Source organism: Ammospiza nelsoni, chromosome 14 (genome assembly GCF_027579445.1).
Source record: "Ammospiza nelsoni isolate bAmmNel1 chromosome 14, bAmmNel1.pri, whole genome shotgun sequence".
Lineage (NCBI taxonomy): Eukaryota > Metazoa > Chordata > Aves > Passeriformes > Passerellidae > Ammospiza > Ammospiza nelsoni.
This window is the reverse complement of record NC_080646.1, coordinates 7004358-7022839: the sequence shown is the minus strand read 5'-3', so window position 1 is coordinate 7022839 and position 18482 is coordinate 7004358. Positions and strand designations below refer to the sequence as shown.

Genomic DNA, 18482 nt, shown 5'->3' with positions numbered 1-18482 from the left:
TTCCTCTTCAGGCTGTGCCACTTTTAAGAACCTTTTCACGTGAATTCATAAATCTACCAAAGCTTTTTCTTTCCCAGAGAATGCAACAAAAGATTTTTTCCAAAAAATATGTGAGAAATCCTGACAAGATTTCTCCTTTCTAGCAATGGAGCCATTCATGCTCCACCAGTGACAGCACTGAGTCAACAGCACACTCACTCAACTGTTACCTCCATTCCCTGAAAGCAAGGTCTAGCCTTGTAATTAGGATCAAGAGCATGAACCAGGCACCATTTACACATCTGTGGGATGCTGAGCATCTCTCTATCAGCAGGCTGAGGGCTCTTCAATAGGCTCTGACTCCACATCTCCATCTCCAGCTGAAATGGTCTTGCTTTGCTCCTCTGCCATTAAATCCATCCACCTAATTTTAAATCCAAAATGTTTGTGCTGAGAAAGACATGCCTGAAAAGCTGTAGAAGACCCTAAAGAAAGGTAAGGAGAGTTAAGAAGACATGAAAGCTCCTTTCCACCTTTTAATAAACAGCATATGAGCAGCAAGGAGGAAACATTACAAGGGATGAGCTGTTCTCCCTGGCCCCACAATCAGCAGGAAACTGTTCAAAGCAGCAGCTGTGACAGGCACTGCCTGTGCTGGTTTGCTTTCCACCACCCCTCACATCAATAAAGTTGTCATTGAACACAGAAGTGCTCAGTGTGAGGAGCTGTCCCACCCTTCTTCTCCCATCCTAGCTGGAGGAAGGGATGGGACAGAACCTCACAGGGCATTCCTCTCCTTTGCTGTCCTTGCTCCCACAGGCAAGCAAGAACTGCACCAATGGCAGTGTTGTGAGCATTGTGTCCTTCAGAGCTCTGCTGCAGCCCTGTGCTCTGCACACCTCCACTCCAATTAGTTACAAATGGAAAGGAACTGAGAGACAGAATTCCCCCCAGCTTTGCATTTATTAAAAGGTCACCAAGGAAATGTGATTTTTTTTTTTCCTGCGAACAGATAACAGAAGCTAATGAAATCTGAACTCAGTCACTGCTGCATGCAGCTTCTTTTCAGTCTTCCTTTAGAACTGAGCTTCCTTTCCCTTTCACAAGTTACTACAGACTCCCATATGTGCTATGGCAGGCAAGATTTAACAGGAAGGCTGAGGTTATGCACCTCTGCCTTCTTCCTACCCTACCTGCACTCAGTGTCACCTGGCAGCAGAATGACACAGAGTCCATCATCATTTTAGTTTAGTTGTAGCACCTTTCCCGGTATAGACCCACAGGGAACATCTATGTGCATTCCACATATCCACACAAAGTACCTGCACTCATGTAGCAGAATCATAAAATCATTTAGGCTGGGGAAGACCTCCAAGGTCAAGCTCAATCTTTGTGTTATGTTCAGGCAATGCTGATGCCAATTACCTGTGGTTCATGTTCTGCCTATAAGCAGAGGTAAATGTGCACTCACACACGTGCACACAACCTTGTGCACACCTTTTTCCATGCACAATCTCTCATTTGCACACAGCCAGAACAAGAAAATATACAGGAAAATCATAATCATGTACATCCTGTCACTCAGCCATGCTGCAATCCCTACAAACCTGCATGCTCTGTCCCCAAGCACACACCCTGCCTGACCCCCACCTCTAGGAATGCAAGAGGTCTGGGAATCAATAACCATTTACAGCCCTTCAATCCACCACTGTCAAGTTTGTTCTCCCCTGTTTGCAGTGACAGACAAGCAGAGTAAAGATGCAGGACATCAGTATGCAGAGGAGGGGAGGTGGGCACTGTGTCAGCATAAAAAGCAGGAAGACACTGCTGAATCCAGTTGAGGTTGCTCTTGCCTCCTGCAACCAACTGAGCAGAGCTGCCACTGTCCCAGAAATCTCCTGCTTTATTCCCAGGACATCAATGCAGAACATAACAGGGCAATAACCACAGGCCATTTTCCAGAAATAACACAGCTGTACATAGGAAAATTCAGAAAGAATTTTCCAAAGGTTTCAAAGCCTAAGCAATGACCTTACCCACATAAAAATGTGCTACATTATCAATATCATACCAAAATGATTTGATGCCATATCATACAGAGGAGACAGAGTGAAACTAAACAAACTTCAGGCACAGCAGGCCACACTCAGAACTGTCAGGACGCTTTGCTGACCTTTTAAAGAGAATGAACATGCAAATGCAGTGCACCTGAAAGCAGTCAATACCTCCACCAATGGATTTCAACCAACTTTGGAGCATCCAGAACAGATATACAGAATAACCATAATCTATATATAGATATACAGAATAACCAAAAATCTGACAGTATTCCCAGAGTCTGACATGAGCTCTAACCAAGCACCTCTGCCACAGCCTCACCTGCAGAACCAGCACTCAGACATCTCTGAGGTAGTCAAAGTCAGCCCACAACATAGCCCTGAGTTTGACACTATCTATATTCAGAGATCTCAATTCTGCATTAAAAACAAATCCTATTATGCCAGGCCTGAATCTCTCCTGGGCAGAGACTGGCATTAATATAAATAGAATTATGGTTGTTTAATAAATGTACAATGTCTGCCGATGTATATCGTTAAATTAGCCACAAGAGTGAATTTTGCATTAGTCCTGACAAGGCCTATTTTCAAAGCTGACATTTAATACCGGCCGCCAGTACAAATTATACTTCAGGGTACAAAAATCAATGGATTTGGAGCAAATGTGTGAACCACAGAAGCAGTTTTGGGGGCTTGTTGCAGGTACCCAGCCTGTGCAACACCTTTACCTAGAGCTGATCAATCAGATGAGAAATCCAAGTCATTTCTGTCTACGTGGAGGTTAGCAGGGCCGTTCCTGACCCAGAAAAATCTTCAATGCTCTGACCCCTGAGAATCCTTCCAATCACTGAACACACTGGCTTGATCAGAAAAGTGACCTTTCCGTCGCTCTTTTCAAGCCAGCCTGAGCTCCACTTTCAGATCCCATTTATTTCATTCTCCCTCACTGGAAGAGACAGAAGGGCTGCTCTTAAAAGGTCATTACAAGATTGGTGTCCAGCTGCCTGCTGCACACTCACAGCTCTCATCTTGGGTGCAATGGCTCTGTCTGGTGGCACAGGCCACAGGGGTGACTCCAGGTGCCAATTCACCTGGAGTAGGAGAGCTGAAGGTTGGGAAGAGGTCACCAAGTAACTCAGTATTGTTTGTTTGTGTTGTGTTGTGTTCCAGGGTTGTCTCCCTTCCTCCCATCACTGCCAGCCAGCCAGGCATACAACATGCTCTGGGCCATCAGGGTTGTGCAGCCCTTCTCCCTAACTCACACAACAGATCCAAGCCTGTTCCTCCTCAAGGCTAGAAAGAAAAATATGAGAAAGGCAGTAAAAATAGAACTGGAAGTATAATGTAATGTAAAAAAAAGAGAGGGCTAAAGTAAACACCATCAGAAATGCTAGATTTATACTCCATTGTTTTCATGTAGAGATAGCAATTCAAACCAAATAATCTCACTTGACTTTCGATTATCTTGCAAGATAAAATAATTTGATCAACTAGCAGCTTCCCCTCCAAACCAGAACAAGTCTCTGCACAATCTGCTGAGCAGTATCTTTTAAACAAATTATTAATTTCTTTTTTAAAAAGTACCTATGAGCAAATGCAAACTGCCTCATGGATCCTGTGGCAAAAGAAAATCTATACATCTGTTCTAAATTGTATTTTATCAAGTAAGTGATCTCCAGCAGGACTAAGCTACTGTAAACTGGACAAAATTTCTAGGCCTTTTTTAGCCCTGGTAGTACACAGCTGTATTTCTCTCCCAAAATCATTTACAGTATCTTCCTCAAACTCATTATAAAACATCTTTTTCATTGTTGCTTTGTATGAATCTCTGATTCAATTTCATTGTGGAATTCAGTCATTACTTCCAGCACCCCCAAAGGAAAATTTTCTGCTTTATCCATAAAGCTAAGAGGTGGGAAACAGAAAGAGATTTGGTGAGAAATGTTTTGAGAAAGATGCTTTGTCTAAGACAAAACTTCTTCATGAGAGTATGACAGGATACAGGTGACCTTTTTTTCAGGAAGGGCTGCTCAGCTCTTGGGGGATATTTTTGATCAGACCCCACAAGAAAAATATCCTTGCAAGCTGAGCTCCCTCCTTCCCTACAAGGGATGAAGGCTGTTCTATTTTAGGTGAGTACCATTGCTCCTGGGTTGTGCAATTAAGTCTCTTTCTGGCTCAAGGAACATCTCATTATTTACACAAAATATTACAACTCTTACATGAAGAGCAGGGACGAGTTCAACAAAAGACCTTCTAGCAATCTAAATCCTTGCTTTGAAGCAGGCAGACTGGAATCTGAGTTTTCTCCAGCCAAAAGAGGGTAGTGACCTGCTGTGTGATCAGCTGTTTTCAATTTTTGCAAGTTATTTTAAAAGGCTGTGTTTTCACCGCAGTGCAAAATGGGAACATTGGCTTGAAATATCAGAAGATTTCAAAGACAACACCTGCTTTCCCCAAGTACATATCAATATTTTTATCTTCTGTGGCAAAAGGTGCTGAGAAAGTGTTGACTGTGGTGATGATGACGACAATGGAAAATAAGGCAAAGCATCTTCAGAGGTTAAGTCCTAGCACCAGCCTAGTAAGAATTTGGTTTCTTTAAATCCAATACCTAAAACAAAAATGATGTACTAGGACTAAGTACACAGCCAGCAGAGTAGAAAGTTTCCTATTTCTGGGTCAGAAAAAACAAACTGAATAACTGTCTTATAAATGCCAATCCATGGAAGATAGAAAAGACTGTGAGAAGAAACAGTTTGTTCCCTTTGCTCTCAGTCCAGTGACCTAGTAAATCCCAGAAGAAGAAATGATGAGGACAAAGATAATCAGCATTTAGTATCATCGTTATTGAAAACACCCAGACAAGAACCATAATCTTTGAAAAGATTGACCTGGTAATGGGTGGAAAAAGAAATGCCTCTTACAAATGATAGGCATTTCTTTAATAAAGGCATCTGTTTAAAAAAATCTTATCCATGCAATAGTTTCTATGGTAATGTTCCACAACTTATTTTCTGGTGATGGTCTCAAATATTGTTCTAAGGACTGCCATGAATTTTTACTCTTTATATTCTTATATCCATTTCCAACATCATGATGGCTTGCGTCTATTTTCCCCATTCTCTTTGTTCAGGGACAATAAATCTATGCTATCATTTTTCACAAGATTATTTTCATGAGCCACATTTAGGGAAATGACCTCTACTCTTGTTTACTCATTACATTCAGAAATACTAGCAAATTAGTGCTAAGAAACAAGAAACTGAGACTGAAATAACAGAAATGTGCCTCACTACAATCAATCATGTAGATTTTTCACCAGTATTATGAGTCACTGTCCTCTACACTAATTATTACTTTATTTTTGCTACTCAACCAGCATCATTTTTAACCAAACATATCCTTAATTCTCTATATAGAGAACTGTGCCTGTTTGGATATGTAACAAAATGCTTTTTTAGAAAAGGACTAAATTTCTATTCATAATACTTCAATTTTTTTTTCCTCTTGTGGTCTGCTTTAACTCTAATATATCTTCAGCTCTGAAAAATCACCCTTATTAAGAAAAAAAATATACAAGAAAATGTGTTAATAGGAACACTGTACCCTGCCCACATTAAATGTAATTGGGTCATGATCACTGGTGTCTAGGTAACCACAAGCTCCCACAACAAAGATTAATTCATCATTTCCTGTTACAAAGTAGTCCAAAATAGAACTGCAGTAGATACTACATCTTTTGTGGTACAAATTAGTCATCTGTAATGTTTGGAATCTTTAATAGTATTTACTGCTGCCACAAGAAATCTCAAGTAGATCTCACCCAAACTGAAACCCATGGCTACACATTTACTTTTTCTGCATGGAATAAAAGTGCTTCTGAGGTAGCTTATCCCATTTTCTGGTTTAATTCAGTGTGCCAAGGAGGATCATTTCCTAGCCTTTGCCATCCTACCTGCAGTTTGTAGACCTAAATTATCAGTAAATGAAGATGCCACTCCCTTCATCCCAGCCAGACATGCTGCTGCCTCTTCTGCCATCCCCAAGCATGGAACACACCAGAAACTTGAGGTGTTTCAATTCAAGAATTTCCAAAAGTTTTCCTAGCAGGTTCCAGAGCAGCCAGTTAAATTACAGCTTATCAACAGAGATGATATTTCCATTAGTCTTGCTCATTATTTTTTTGCAGTAGTGTGGAGACGTTTAAACAATTATTGCATCTGCAGTTTTTCCTGCACTGGTTCATTTTACTTATGACAAAGAGTTTGAGCTGCATTCGTTTTCATATGGCTTGCCCCCATACAACTTTATGAAAGGTTGGTTCTCTTCCTCCAGAATGCAAGGGACCCTCATCCAAATGATCTCCTTGAGCACTGGAACATGGCTCACCTCTCCAAAAAAGGTGTTCTGCTTCAGATCAGTTTATGCAACCAACAATCATCTTTCATTCCTCCCTTGATTAAAAAACCTCTTAAAAACTCTCTGGTAAAATCACCAAGATTTTTGTCTTCCCTTTTCACCAAATGCTCTGAAGAATCCTATCATATAGAACTCCACCTATTTCTCTGCCATATGCTCTCAAAATGCATCATCCAAGTGTTCCTTTGCATCTCACACTTCTGGTCTAGACAGACAATGCAGTGTCACGTTGTGCCTGTGTTTATTCCTCTGTCCATTCTTGCTAAGTGAGGCTCATTTATGACAACCACTTGGCTGAAAATATCCCAGTGGTTGGTTGTTTTGCAGCAAAAGACATTCAGAGATATCTTTCTAATTCTCTATAGGGAAGAGTATCACACAACATCAGCATTGAACGTCTCTAAATTCTCTTTCTTCTGTTGGCTGCCAGTAATCAATTTTTTTTTTAAATTATTATTATTTCTACTATCTTCAGCCTTGTCTGAGCCTTCCCTGCTTATGACAAGTATGCAAATGATTTCTGAATTGTCCCCAATATCTGCATCCCTGCACGTTGCATGCTGTGCCAAAATGTCTCTTTCTAGACCACATATCTTCACTTGTGGATCTCCCACCATCTGGCAGCACACGTATTCCTCAGACGAAAATTAGAATATAACACATCCAAGGCAGATCACAGCAGGTTTTTGGGGTTTTATTTCATCATGCATATGCAGTATGCAATGCAGGGTCTTACCCAAAGATAAGCCATAAAACTTCAAATTCCATCCCAAACTCTCCTGCTAGGCTTATCAATTTCTGTCTCAGAGTTCATCTGGCATAAGCACACCCCCACTTTACAAGTTTATCACACACAGAAGAACACATTTCTACTCTGGTATTCAAAACTAAAGTGTTTATAATTTAGTTTGGCTTAATTTACTTTAGAAATGAGTTAAGCCAAATTTAATTAAGGCCACCTTAATTCTGCTTCAGAGTGTTGACATGGAGCTTAATGTGGTTTAGCACAAGAATTTCCACTTGCACCTTTAGCTAATTCAGAGGCACTTTCCTGCATGCTCTGATATAGACAAACTATTAAAGAACTAAGCATGTTTAATTAATTATCACAAAAGACTGAAAGGTCGCTTAGGTTGCATTGTGTAAATACCTTCAAGAGAACAAACTCTAAGTTACTAAAGGTCTCTCTAAACTAGCAGAGAAAAACAGCACAAATGCAGCTAAAACATCAGGCAGATGAATTCAAATGAGAATAAGGCAATCATATTTAACAGTTACTGACACCTAGAAAGTGCCAAGGGACCAGATAGATTTCCAGTCCTGTGATATTCTCAAATCCAGCCTGGATATATTTCTGTTTACACAAACACAAGTTAACAGGCTTTGTACAAAGCCGCCTGGTGAAGCCCAAAGGCTTATCATGTACAAGAGGTCAAACCAGAAGAACTAACAGTCTCATCTAAGCATCAAAGCTTCATGAATTTGTTATTAAAATTCTGTTTTCAGTGCTTAATACCCTTCCCAGCAGCCTGCTACAGGACAGGCTGCACCTGGATATGGCAAAGGAGGGCAGGAGCACAGAGCTCCCTTTGCTCTTGCTACGACTGGAATATTTTTGAAGTCTTCAGTCCAACTTTGAGACAGAATTACAGAAAAGCAGAGAGGCTGTGGAGCTGTGCTGCAGAGAACACTGTTATTGTACTCCAAGAGCTGCAGTAGGAGCAGAATTTCCAGATGAGGACTTCTGCAATTCCCACCTTCTCTAGCTGGCAGAGCTGACTCTTAATCAAGGACAAGCCCACCACCCAGCACAGTTTGCACACAGGTATTATTTATGTATGATGTTTAAAGTACCAGGCAATGGCACATGCTGTAATTTAAACAAAAAATATATCAGCACTTGGTCAGTAAGGAAGGAATTTAGTACTGCCAATGCAGAGAAATAATAATCAGATCTGCTGTACTGGGAAACTGGAAACCATTTTTGTGGTAGAAGAAAAATAGAGAAAAGGTAATAATTAGTAAAAGAGTTCAGCACACCTAAAAAATAAATAAATCTGCAAGGAAATGAACCAAACAGACAAGAGCTGTGTGGAACCAGGCTGTATCTGCAGATTTGGAGAGTAAAGAGAATGAAATCCAGTGTGATTTTAGGAGAAACCAGAGCAGGGGACCTGGATAACACAGAAGATATCAGAGGCACAAGGATGGCAGTGAGTGTGGATACAGAGCTGACAGACAAGCAAACTGGGAACTCCTGCAGCTGTGGGAAGCACATTTTACAAGGATACAGGACCCACCAAAAGGAAGATTAGATTTCAAAGTATAGTTTATGCTTAACTACAGGGGGCATGTACACATTATGGGCATCAACTGGTAGAATGCACTGCTGCAGGAAGCCCTGTCTGATAAAAGATTACAGAAGAGAATGAAAAAGTCACATAATTATTTGCAGAGACTGTAGCTCATTATTCCAGGTTTTGAAAATGATAATCAGGGCTCATGTTGTAGTGTGTGAAGCAGAGGAGAGGCAGGTCAGACTGGCAGGATTATTTCCTTTCTGTGTCTTAGTGCAATTGAATCAGTTGCCTTACAGGCAGGTTTTGTTTTCTTCAGAGCCATGAGGAAACAGTGCCTGCATAAGGCAGGATACCTGATTATGTGGACCAGTGATCTGATCCAGCATGGCAAATGTTATGATCCTAAGAGGAAAGAAATTCATCTTTACAGAAAATCCTGTAATCAAAAACTTTGAACTTTAGATGCCTCTAAAATTCCATGCATAGTCAAAGACATACATGGCTCTTTTAGCCTGTGCTTTTCCACCTACCCATTCTTATTTTCCATGCCTGAGGAGTTCATGATTAGACTAGGAGCTTCATCAAAGGGCAATTTTCAGCTGCCAAATAGATTTGTACAATAAATCCACACGGGGCCAGATTAACAAGCAACAGAGACATCAGAAATCAAAAAGCTAGCTGCTGTAATTCCCCAGAAAACTTGAAAGGATGATGTGCAATGATATTTGGGCTTTTAAAGGGGCACCATTGAGTTTTCATTAGGAATGTTGCTTTCCTATTCCTTATCCTTCCCAAGAGGTTTGTCTTTAGAAGACATGGACATTCAAGGTCATGCAATTCCTGATTTCTTAGTGGACTTCAAATAAGACAGTAACATTTCATCCTGAAAAATCACATGTGTGTGTGGGACTGCAGCTGTCTGATTTGTCAGAATAATATTTTAAATAGAAAATGAAAAATAATCTTTAAACATTGAGTTTGCTTTATTTTCATACTTTTTCTGTTTGCTGTAATAATTTTTACTGTGAATGTAGTTAAGGCTCTAACATCTGAAGTCAAACCAGGTCCTCAGCTATGCCCATAAACTGAATAAACACAATTCAGAGATTAGCCTGACCATAAATTGCTAGGCATTTTTCAGCCTTCTGGCACTACAAAAGACTGTTTGACTTCTGAGCATGACAGCACTGATTTTAATACCAGGAGAGCTTGTTCCTCCTTGCAGCACATGGCCAAACATACTCCCTCAATCACAAGGTGACAGCATTTGTTGTTTTTATGTCTCCACATGAGTACACTGGTTTTGTTCATTTTCAAATGGGGACACAATAGCAGTCACTTGACAGCAGGGTGAAAATATGGAGGTGAGCCATTGATTCATGTCCTGTTCCCTCACAAAATGCAATTTCTTCTCCATGCAACCCCAAGCGCAATAGCAAATAGCTTTTTTTTTTGCTTCAAGTGCCTGGGCTGCCCAGATTGGTAATGTCAAAACCTGGGATTTTTCCATCAAGTCCTGTTCTCTCAAATTCTGGAAGATGGATATGACAGGACACTTGCACTTCTGATTCTGTGCAGTCTTGTTGCTCATCCACTTTATAAAGAAACAGTTTGATAGCCCCTGTCAGTACCTATCAACCTTTCTGGAGTACAGCTTTGGAATCTGGGAGGACTGGCTTGCAACCAAGTATCTGGGGAAGTGCAAAAGCAGCCGAGGGGGAAAAATCCCATAAAAACCCCAGAAACATCAGTTGTTTACAACACACTTGGGAAAAAAAAAAAAAAAAAAAAAAAGAAATCTAAAGATTAACATTCAAGACAAGCATTATTCAAGATGATGCCTGTTTTTCACTCCCCAGCCCCATGGAGCTTGCTATGTCCCTAGGTTTAACAAAAAGCCAACTATCAGCTAGGACACACCAATAACATTGCAAACATCATAAGGAAGTGAAAGGAATGCAGGAGATTTCCAGGATTTGTTGGAATAAGCCCTCCAAGGGTGAGTCACAAGCAGAAGGGGTAAACAGCAGAGCTAATACAAGTGCATGACAGTGGAAAAGGGTGGGCCAAAAAAGAGGTGCATGACAGCTCTGCTTTTCTATTCTACATGCCAGCCATGTCCACTGAATCTCAACAGGGCTGGATACCTCCCAGCTTTGCAGAGTCAAATCTATTATGATCTCACCTCTGTTGTCATACTTTATTGTGCTGTAATTTAACCATATGGCATGGGACGTCTTCTCAAGGTCATAGCAAATTAGGAATACAGCTGGCTCAACATCTCAGGAGAAACAATTATCAAAATAAGATGTGAAAAATTAATTAAGTATCTTCATTAATGATCCAGTTATCACTGGTGACCATCATGTGTCATATATACAAAAATAAATTAATTCCAATATATCCTTCCTTGGGTGCTCAGCAATACTGAGAAGGAATAAAATACTATTTCCCAGTGTTCCTGATAATTCTTTCATTGGGCTTTAGTGCTTCTTGGGTGCTCTGGGGACAGGGAGGCTAAAGAAAATCCTGTGTTGTTCTTCTCCAGAGTCTTTCTCCCCTGTTTCGAGCAGCAGTGTGAGTTCAGGCACAATGGAACATTCCTCCATCTCCCAACACTCAGATCTTGCAGTTCCAGCAGCAGCAAAGCAGATGGCCTGAGCAGCAGCTGAAACCCACTGCAGCAGGTGCTGGGAAGGACTTTTTCCAAAATGTCTTTCAATGCAGCATCCATGGGACACCTCAGCAGATGGGCCAGAGCAGGCAGCCACCCCTCTAGTGCCTTCTTGAAAGAGTTAACGAATCGTTCAGTCGTGGAAGGAAAACATTTGTTTGTTTGTTTGTACAGCAGCAAACTCTGCCTGCCGCTGGACTGAGGGCCCAGGGCTTTTCCAGAATCATTCACAAAGCACCAACACTTGGCAAATGTGGAAAGAGGGGCTGAGTGTTCTCAGCAAAAACTGTAATGCAGTTATACTAATGCCAGAAAATGAGTTTTAACTCTGTATAGGGTTGGAAATCCCCAAAACAATTCCTCTGTCTGAAAAAACAAAACCAAACAAAAACCACAAGCAAACAAACAAAAACAAAAAATCCCCACAGAAAACAAACAAACAGAAATAACCCGTCTTCAGATGTAATTATAAGAAAAATGACCCTGCTCAATAACTGATCTTTTCCAAAACAGCCAGGTTAAACTGACTCTGGGATGGATAAGGAAATGGGAAAACAGAGTATGGAGACCAGCATTACCTTCTTGCAAACTTTACAGACTAACTTAAATGCATATAAATAGCCCTCCCATATGCCAACATTGAGCACCCTCAACAAAAATTAGCAGATGGCAAAAACATCCATGACTTTTGGAAACAAAGATGGTATTTACACCTCATGTAGTATTGGTCACACCTGCCTTAATACAACTGTCTCATTCCCCATCAAGAAAGATGAGATCTGTTGGGGTGGTTGGTCCTAGAGATAAACTCAGGTTTTCATGTAGATATAAGGCCCAAAGAATCCTTACAATGTTCTGTAATTTGTTTTTCCAAACAGAGAGCTAAAATCAACACATCTCCAAACACGTCTGAGTGCAGTTGTGATTTCTTACTTAGCATCCTGTCAAATAATAAAACAAACAAACCAATAAAAAGCACTTAACAAGGGGAAATACGCCTGCAGTTCATGTAAGAATTTCATATAAGAACTTTGTAGATTTAAGTGTCTACAGGAAGGACAAACACCCACCATCCCCTGATTTGTTTGCTCAGAACCCCCTTCTCTCTTCTTCCCCCACTTCTTAAATACCATTAGTCTCTACAAAGCTCCACAAAGTGCCTAAAAGGTACAATTAGAATATCTCACAAAATGAATCAGCAATCAATTAGTGCAAAGGGTGGGCGGAAATAACAGAGGCAGGAAGATAAAGCAAATAGGATGCAAAGTTTTGCCTTGGGTAACAACTTAAGAAAAGGGAAAAACAACACCCTTAATTTGAAACATCAGTCCTTAGATTAATATTAGATAACTGTTTTTTTCTATACTTTTCTTGCTGTTACAGCTGCTCCCAATTTGAGCCACTTTGGACCAGAACTGGAAGCAGACTTATCAGAAAGAAAAATTATTCTTTCTTTTTCTCAGCATCTGCTTTAGAATGAGATCTCTAGAGCACTGAGGGTCAGCTAAAAAACACATGTTTTAGAGATGATTTTTTTTTTATAAAAGAAGCTTTTGAATGCTTTTGAGACTTACTCATACTCAGGAAAAGTATAAGCTCTGGAGCACAAAAGAAATCAGAAATGGCAAAGAGCCTGTAAAACTTGTAAAGATGATGTAATCATTTTCCAGAAATGTACACCAGAAAGCATAGAATATATCCATCCCATTTCTTTATTTTTTCTGTCTACAGCTACTTATCAAACATGATTTATGGCAAGAATATTGCTGAAATTATTTTTGTTTGTGGCTGAATACTGGCAACAGGTCAAATTAAAATTATTTGCAAGTTTCTGCATCAGACTTCCAATTACAACAACAATATACATCTTATTGGAGAACAGAAGCAGCACCATGTGACCTGCAAACTCCATCAAAACAACTCAATTTCTGACTATTAACTGTAATAAACTGCTTATGAATAAAAGATACGTAAAAATTCCTCACAGAAATTTGGTTAGTAATCTTCAAAAGTAAAGGGAGATAAAGAAAATATTTAATTGTGTACTGATAATTATGAAAAAATAGTGCTGCAATTCAGTGGTCCATCATACATGGGTAACAATTTGGCTCATGTGGGCAGAAAGAGATCAAACCAGGATGAGAAGGATGAGAAAGAGGGGAGGTTTTCATCTTGGCATATTCCTTTAGTTCAGCCAATCTTCCATGGCAAATACTTCATCACTCACTTAAATATGTCAGCCCATGCTGGTCAGGCTAAAGGGGCTGGATAATATTAGATCTTCTAATTAAACTTAACTCTCACCACTTCTGTCCAGCAAAGATTTTTTGAATTAATATCAAGTGTGTCTTATGAACTTATGACCACACTGCTCAGTGCTGAATCTCCAGTTCCATCCAAAGGAATGGCTTCTTCCTCTAATCAAGTCCTATGAGAAAATTTGGGTTTATTCAATTCCTCTCAGAAGAATTAAAATGGACAGGAAAAAAACAAAAAAGATCTTATTTCTCAGCTGTCCCAAAAGCTTTCTTCAAAGAGAGCCCCATACCAACAGTAAAATCTCCTTTACAGGATACTGTCAAGATACCTGCAATAATTTTCAAACTAATTTGTTACCCCTTGTTGTTTATAATCCATTTGAAGCAAAAAGCTAAAATCTATTTCCATTAGTTCCCCAACTCCTCCATCAGGCACACTGTGCCAAGGAAACCACTTTTCCAACATAACATGTACACAAAGAGCATGAAACTCGATTTTTTAGATTAGCTCTATGACCAAGACATATGGTTTGGAACCCAGCTGTACACCCTGGCACTAAAGGCATTAACTTGGAGGATGATGGATGCAATAATGAATGGAACAGCACAGTGGAATATGCTATGGAAGGGCCCTAATTAGCAGGTGAGGTAACGAGGAATCAGGAAGAATGGTGAAGGAGTGTGACATGACAGAACAGTAAATCTTCCTGGGTCATGGCTGTACCTGCACTCAGAGCTCCTCACAGCCTTGCATTCAGACTTTTCAGAACCAAAGATGAGAAGGGGGCTCTGCATCCCATAAAATGGAGGCAGAAATTGAAATCAAGTTAAGCTGGAGGGGTAAAACCTCCAATGAGGGACCTGTGCAGACAGTCATCATGTGAGCAAAGAAATGATAAGGGGTTTATCATTCTATTATTAATATTTTCTGGTTTGCAGAAAAAGGAGGCAAAATTCCCTGTGAAACTTTGTTACTTTGTTTTTAGCAACTTTCAAATGGAGATAGGGCTCCTCGAAGATTGATTTGGGCAATCCAGACAAGATGAAAAAGAGTTTGGATATTTTACCATCTTCTTGTCTTGTTCCTAGGTTGAACAAAACCTTAGATAAGATCAATAGTTTCTTTAGTTTTATGTTTCGGTTCCTTAAGGGTAGTTGGCTTATTGCATTTCCATTGATCACACAGACAGGGAGATTCGTCAGACAAACCATCTCTTTTCTCCTTTCATTTCCATCCTCCTCTCCATTTGAAATCAAATGACTTTTAAAGAAAGCTGGGGTCAGTATTGTTTCTCATTTACATATCAATAGTACCCAACTCCTGCCTCTCTGTCACTAAAGTATTTTAAAATTTCAGTCCAAGAGAGGGGACGCACATTCCAGGGGAAAACTCACAGCTTTTTTATGAGGAAAACTAAGTTCTGGTTTACCTTAGCCCTTCCTTGACCTGAGATGAGTGAGTGCACTCACCACCCTTGTGCAATTAATATTTTAACCTCTTGAAGCCTCTCTACAGCTTTCTTGTTCTTCCTAAATCCTTTGGGCCATCCCCATCAGATGTCTGTACAGCTCCAAGGGCTGAACCTGTGCTCACAGCCAGCAAAGCAGCTCTTTCAATGAATTCGTTTCTTGAATTGAAAAGAGAAAAAGAGCTTGAAAGATGGAAAAAAAACTAAAGACCAGGTCTGGTGCTCTCTAATAGAAGTCTGACCACTGATTCACTGAATGATGTTGGACTTGGGAGCCTCTGCTGCATTTAACAAGATTTTTTAAATCTTACCTGCTGTTTGTACTTTGAGGTGTAAAAGTAACAAAACATAGGGGTGTGCTTGTCCAGTGGGAATTCTGGATGTATCCCTACAGGGAGATCAGTCATATGCCATTGGAAAACTGACTCAATGATCCACAGTTAAACAGATCTTCCAAACCAAATGTCAGAAAGCCTTAAGTATAGGATGCTGACATCTTCTGCCTGAGAATTAGTGTCATTCTATTGCTCGGACGCACATCCAGCTTCATGGTCCAAGAGTGAGAAACTTATGTTCTAGCCACTAGAAAAGCATGACCTCTTATGTAATTAATTTCCAGTTTACAAGAATGATTTTAGGGCTCCAAGATACTGATGAAGTAGCTTTGGCTTGACAGATGGAAGCTGAGGATTAAATGGTATTTATGCAACAAAATCTTCAGTTCAGTCTGTCAATTCCACACTCTTACTAATCCATTTGTAAGAGCAAGTAAATAGGACCAACTCTAAAGACCACTAAAAAGAAGAGGAAATAGCTTATAAGTATCCACTTTCTAGAAGAAATACTGTATGTATTTACATGCAGCTCCAGTATAATCAACATAAGAAATTATATTCTATTTTGATACTAACAAGTTGGCTACTTAATGCATTAGGAAAAAATCGTGGAAATCTGCCTGAATCACAGAAGCTGCAATAAGTGTTTGTATTTTCCTTATAATAGAGAAATGGTGAAGGAATTATTCATAATGGAAATATTGATGTATCCTCCATCTTTGAGATAAATCACAACCCTAAACAAACAAACAAAAACCAAACAAAAAAAAACCCCCACCAACTCTATAAATCAGAAATGAATATGTGACCTCATAAGCACAACCCAGTGATTCAATTAGGATTCAGCTTTTCAAGGCATTCATAATGGAAATTTCAGAACTGCTTTACAGCTTTCAGACTTCCTTGAGAGCCATGGGAACACTGGATTCCCTCACCAGTCACAACCCTCATATGTGAACTTGCTCTTGTCCTCAGTGGTTGGTTGTGGCCCTGATCAGTGTCAACAAAGAGGACAAGAAGGAACATAAAAAATAATTTCATACATTTTAAGAGATTTCTCTTCCTACTATTTTAAGCATTTAATTACACACATGAAGCAACTTTGGTTAAAGGCCTCACAGATGCTGATGGAGAACAAGTCACTAGATATTGATAAAATCTGACGTGTCACTGGTTTTAGATCTTACTGTGGTTATCTAAGAAATCAGTGAAATCCTACTCTACAGAAATCATTTGGAGCTTTGTCATTGATTTCAGTCAAAGTAGATTTCCCCCACTGTCTAAAAAGAGTCAAACCCACTCTCTTGACCTGTGGTGCCTATTAAAAAGCCATTAGCACTTCTCAGGAGTAGGGAGTGTTATATATAATTGCCCTGGGCATTGCACTCTCTTGATTTTAACTGTCTGCCATTTTTTAATTCCGCATTTCCTCTCCTGGAATTGATGTGTGTATAGTAGAGCATAGTTAAAACAGCAGCTGAATACTTCCTGCTACATTCTACAGAGAGGTAAAAGGATTAGTATAGAGCTTACAAAGATAATAATTTGAATGTCTTATTAATTAATTGTTATTTGTAATAATGGCTCTTTCCTTAAGGGTCTTTCAGGATCCTTAACTGCTTATTAATGTTGTACAGATAAGGATTGCTCCCTAGTGGAAGAAATGAGGTGAAATTTAGAAGCCTTTCAAATGAAAGCAACAGGTTTGGAATAAGAAAAAGCAAAAAAAAAAAATCATTTGAAGGAACGGAGAATTATGATCACTCAAATACAATTACCCGACTTTATCCTGTATGCTTAAAAACTGCCAGGAGATCTCCCAGACTGATGCCTGATGCATTTGGTACAAGTACAGCCCATCCTACCAACCTCATTTAATGTGGAATTCTGGTCTGCCTAGATCACAGTCTCAGGCATAACTTGAATTCATTGACTTCTGTCAAAAGTAGCCTTAGACTGGCTAGCTCTGCCTGCCAGGAACAGGTAGGATTTTCATGGAGGCACTTAAATTTAGCCATTTAGGAGAATGCTCAGGCAGTGAGCATGTACCAACAAGTGTTCCAGTTAATTACCTTAGAATTAGGCTCAAAAATATCCATATGATCTGCCAGAACTTTTATTACAAGACTGTGAAAGCCCTTGTAAAGGATAAGTCCCTATATCATCCCTAAAACACTCCTTTCTTCAGCTCAGTGCTTTTGGCTGCAGACTGGAGTTTCCTTTTATTTCCCTGCTGAATGAAACCTCAGAGAGGTTTCATTCAAACCTCTACTTTCTTGGCACAGAAGGTAAAAGAATGAGAGGTAAAAGAACAAGATATCCCAGAAAAGAAATTCTGGCTACATGGGATCTGGAGAGAGGTCAGCAATGGCCATCTCCTCCATCCAAACTCATGAGATGTGCGTTAGGAGGGTGGTATGTTGGGAAGGATGAAAGTTTGACAAGAAAGTCTCACAGATATTTGTGCTTGGCAGAAAGATTTTTAAATGTAGAGTCTGATGAAGGAATAGAGTTGGTAGCAAGTTTTGATACAGAAGAAAAGAATTGCTGAGCCAGTCTTACTGAATAACCAAGGAGGCAAAGGGTGAGTTAGTTAGAACGGGTTTTTATGACTTAGAGCAAAGGATAAACCCAACTCAAACAAGAAGATGTTTTTACAAAGCAGAAAGAGAGCACAGGCAAACAAATCAGCAAATGTGGCAAGTAGAAAAAAGGTCTCAGAATTTTCCACAGCAAGAAAACTGAATAACAACTTCTAACTTAAACTGTAACGTACTAACTTTTAGTGATTGGAGAACAGTAACATGAATATGGTAATTACAGTAGTTATGATAGGCTATAGATAATAGTTAAGGTATAGATTGGTTCTACTGTATTAAGATGCTCAGCAAAGAAAAGTCTATAATGCATTGTAACCAAAACCAAAGGGTCTCCAGGCCTGCCTGCAGCTGGAGCTGACAGCTGTGGGCACAGCTCTGTCACCCACCA

General features: G+C 39.7%; 1 protein-coding gene across 2 annotated transcripts in view; it reads right to left on the bottom strand.

Moving 5' to 3' along the window:
- Nucleotides 1–18482, bottom strand: part of AGBL1 (AGBL carboxypeptidase 1) — a 266994-nt gene that overhangs the window by 100348 nt on the left and 148164 nt on the right. The window lies entirely within an intron of this gene.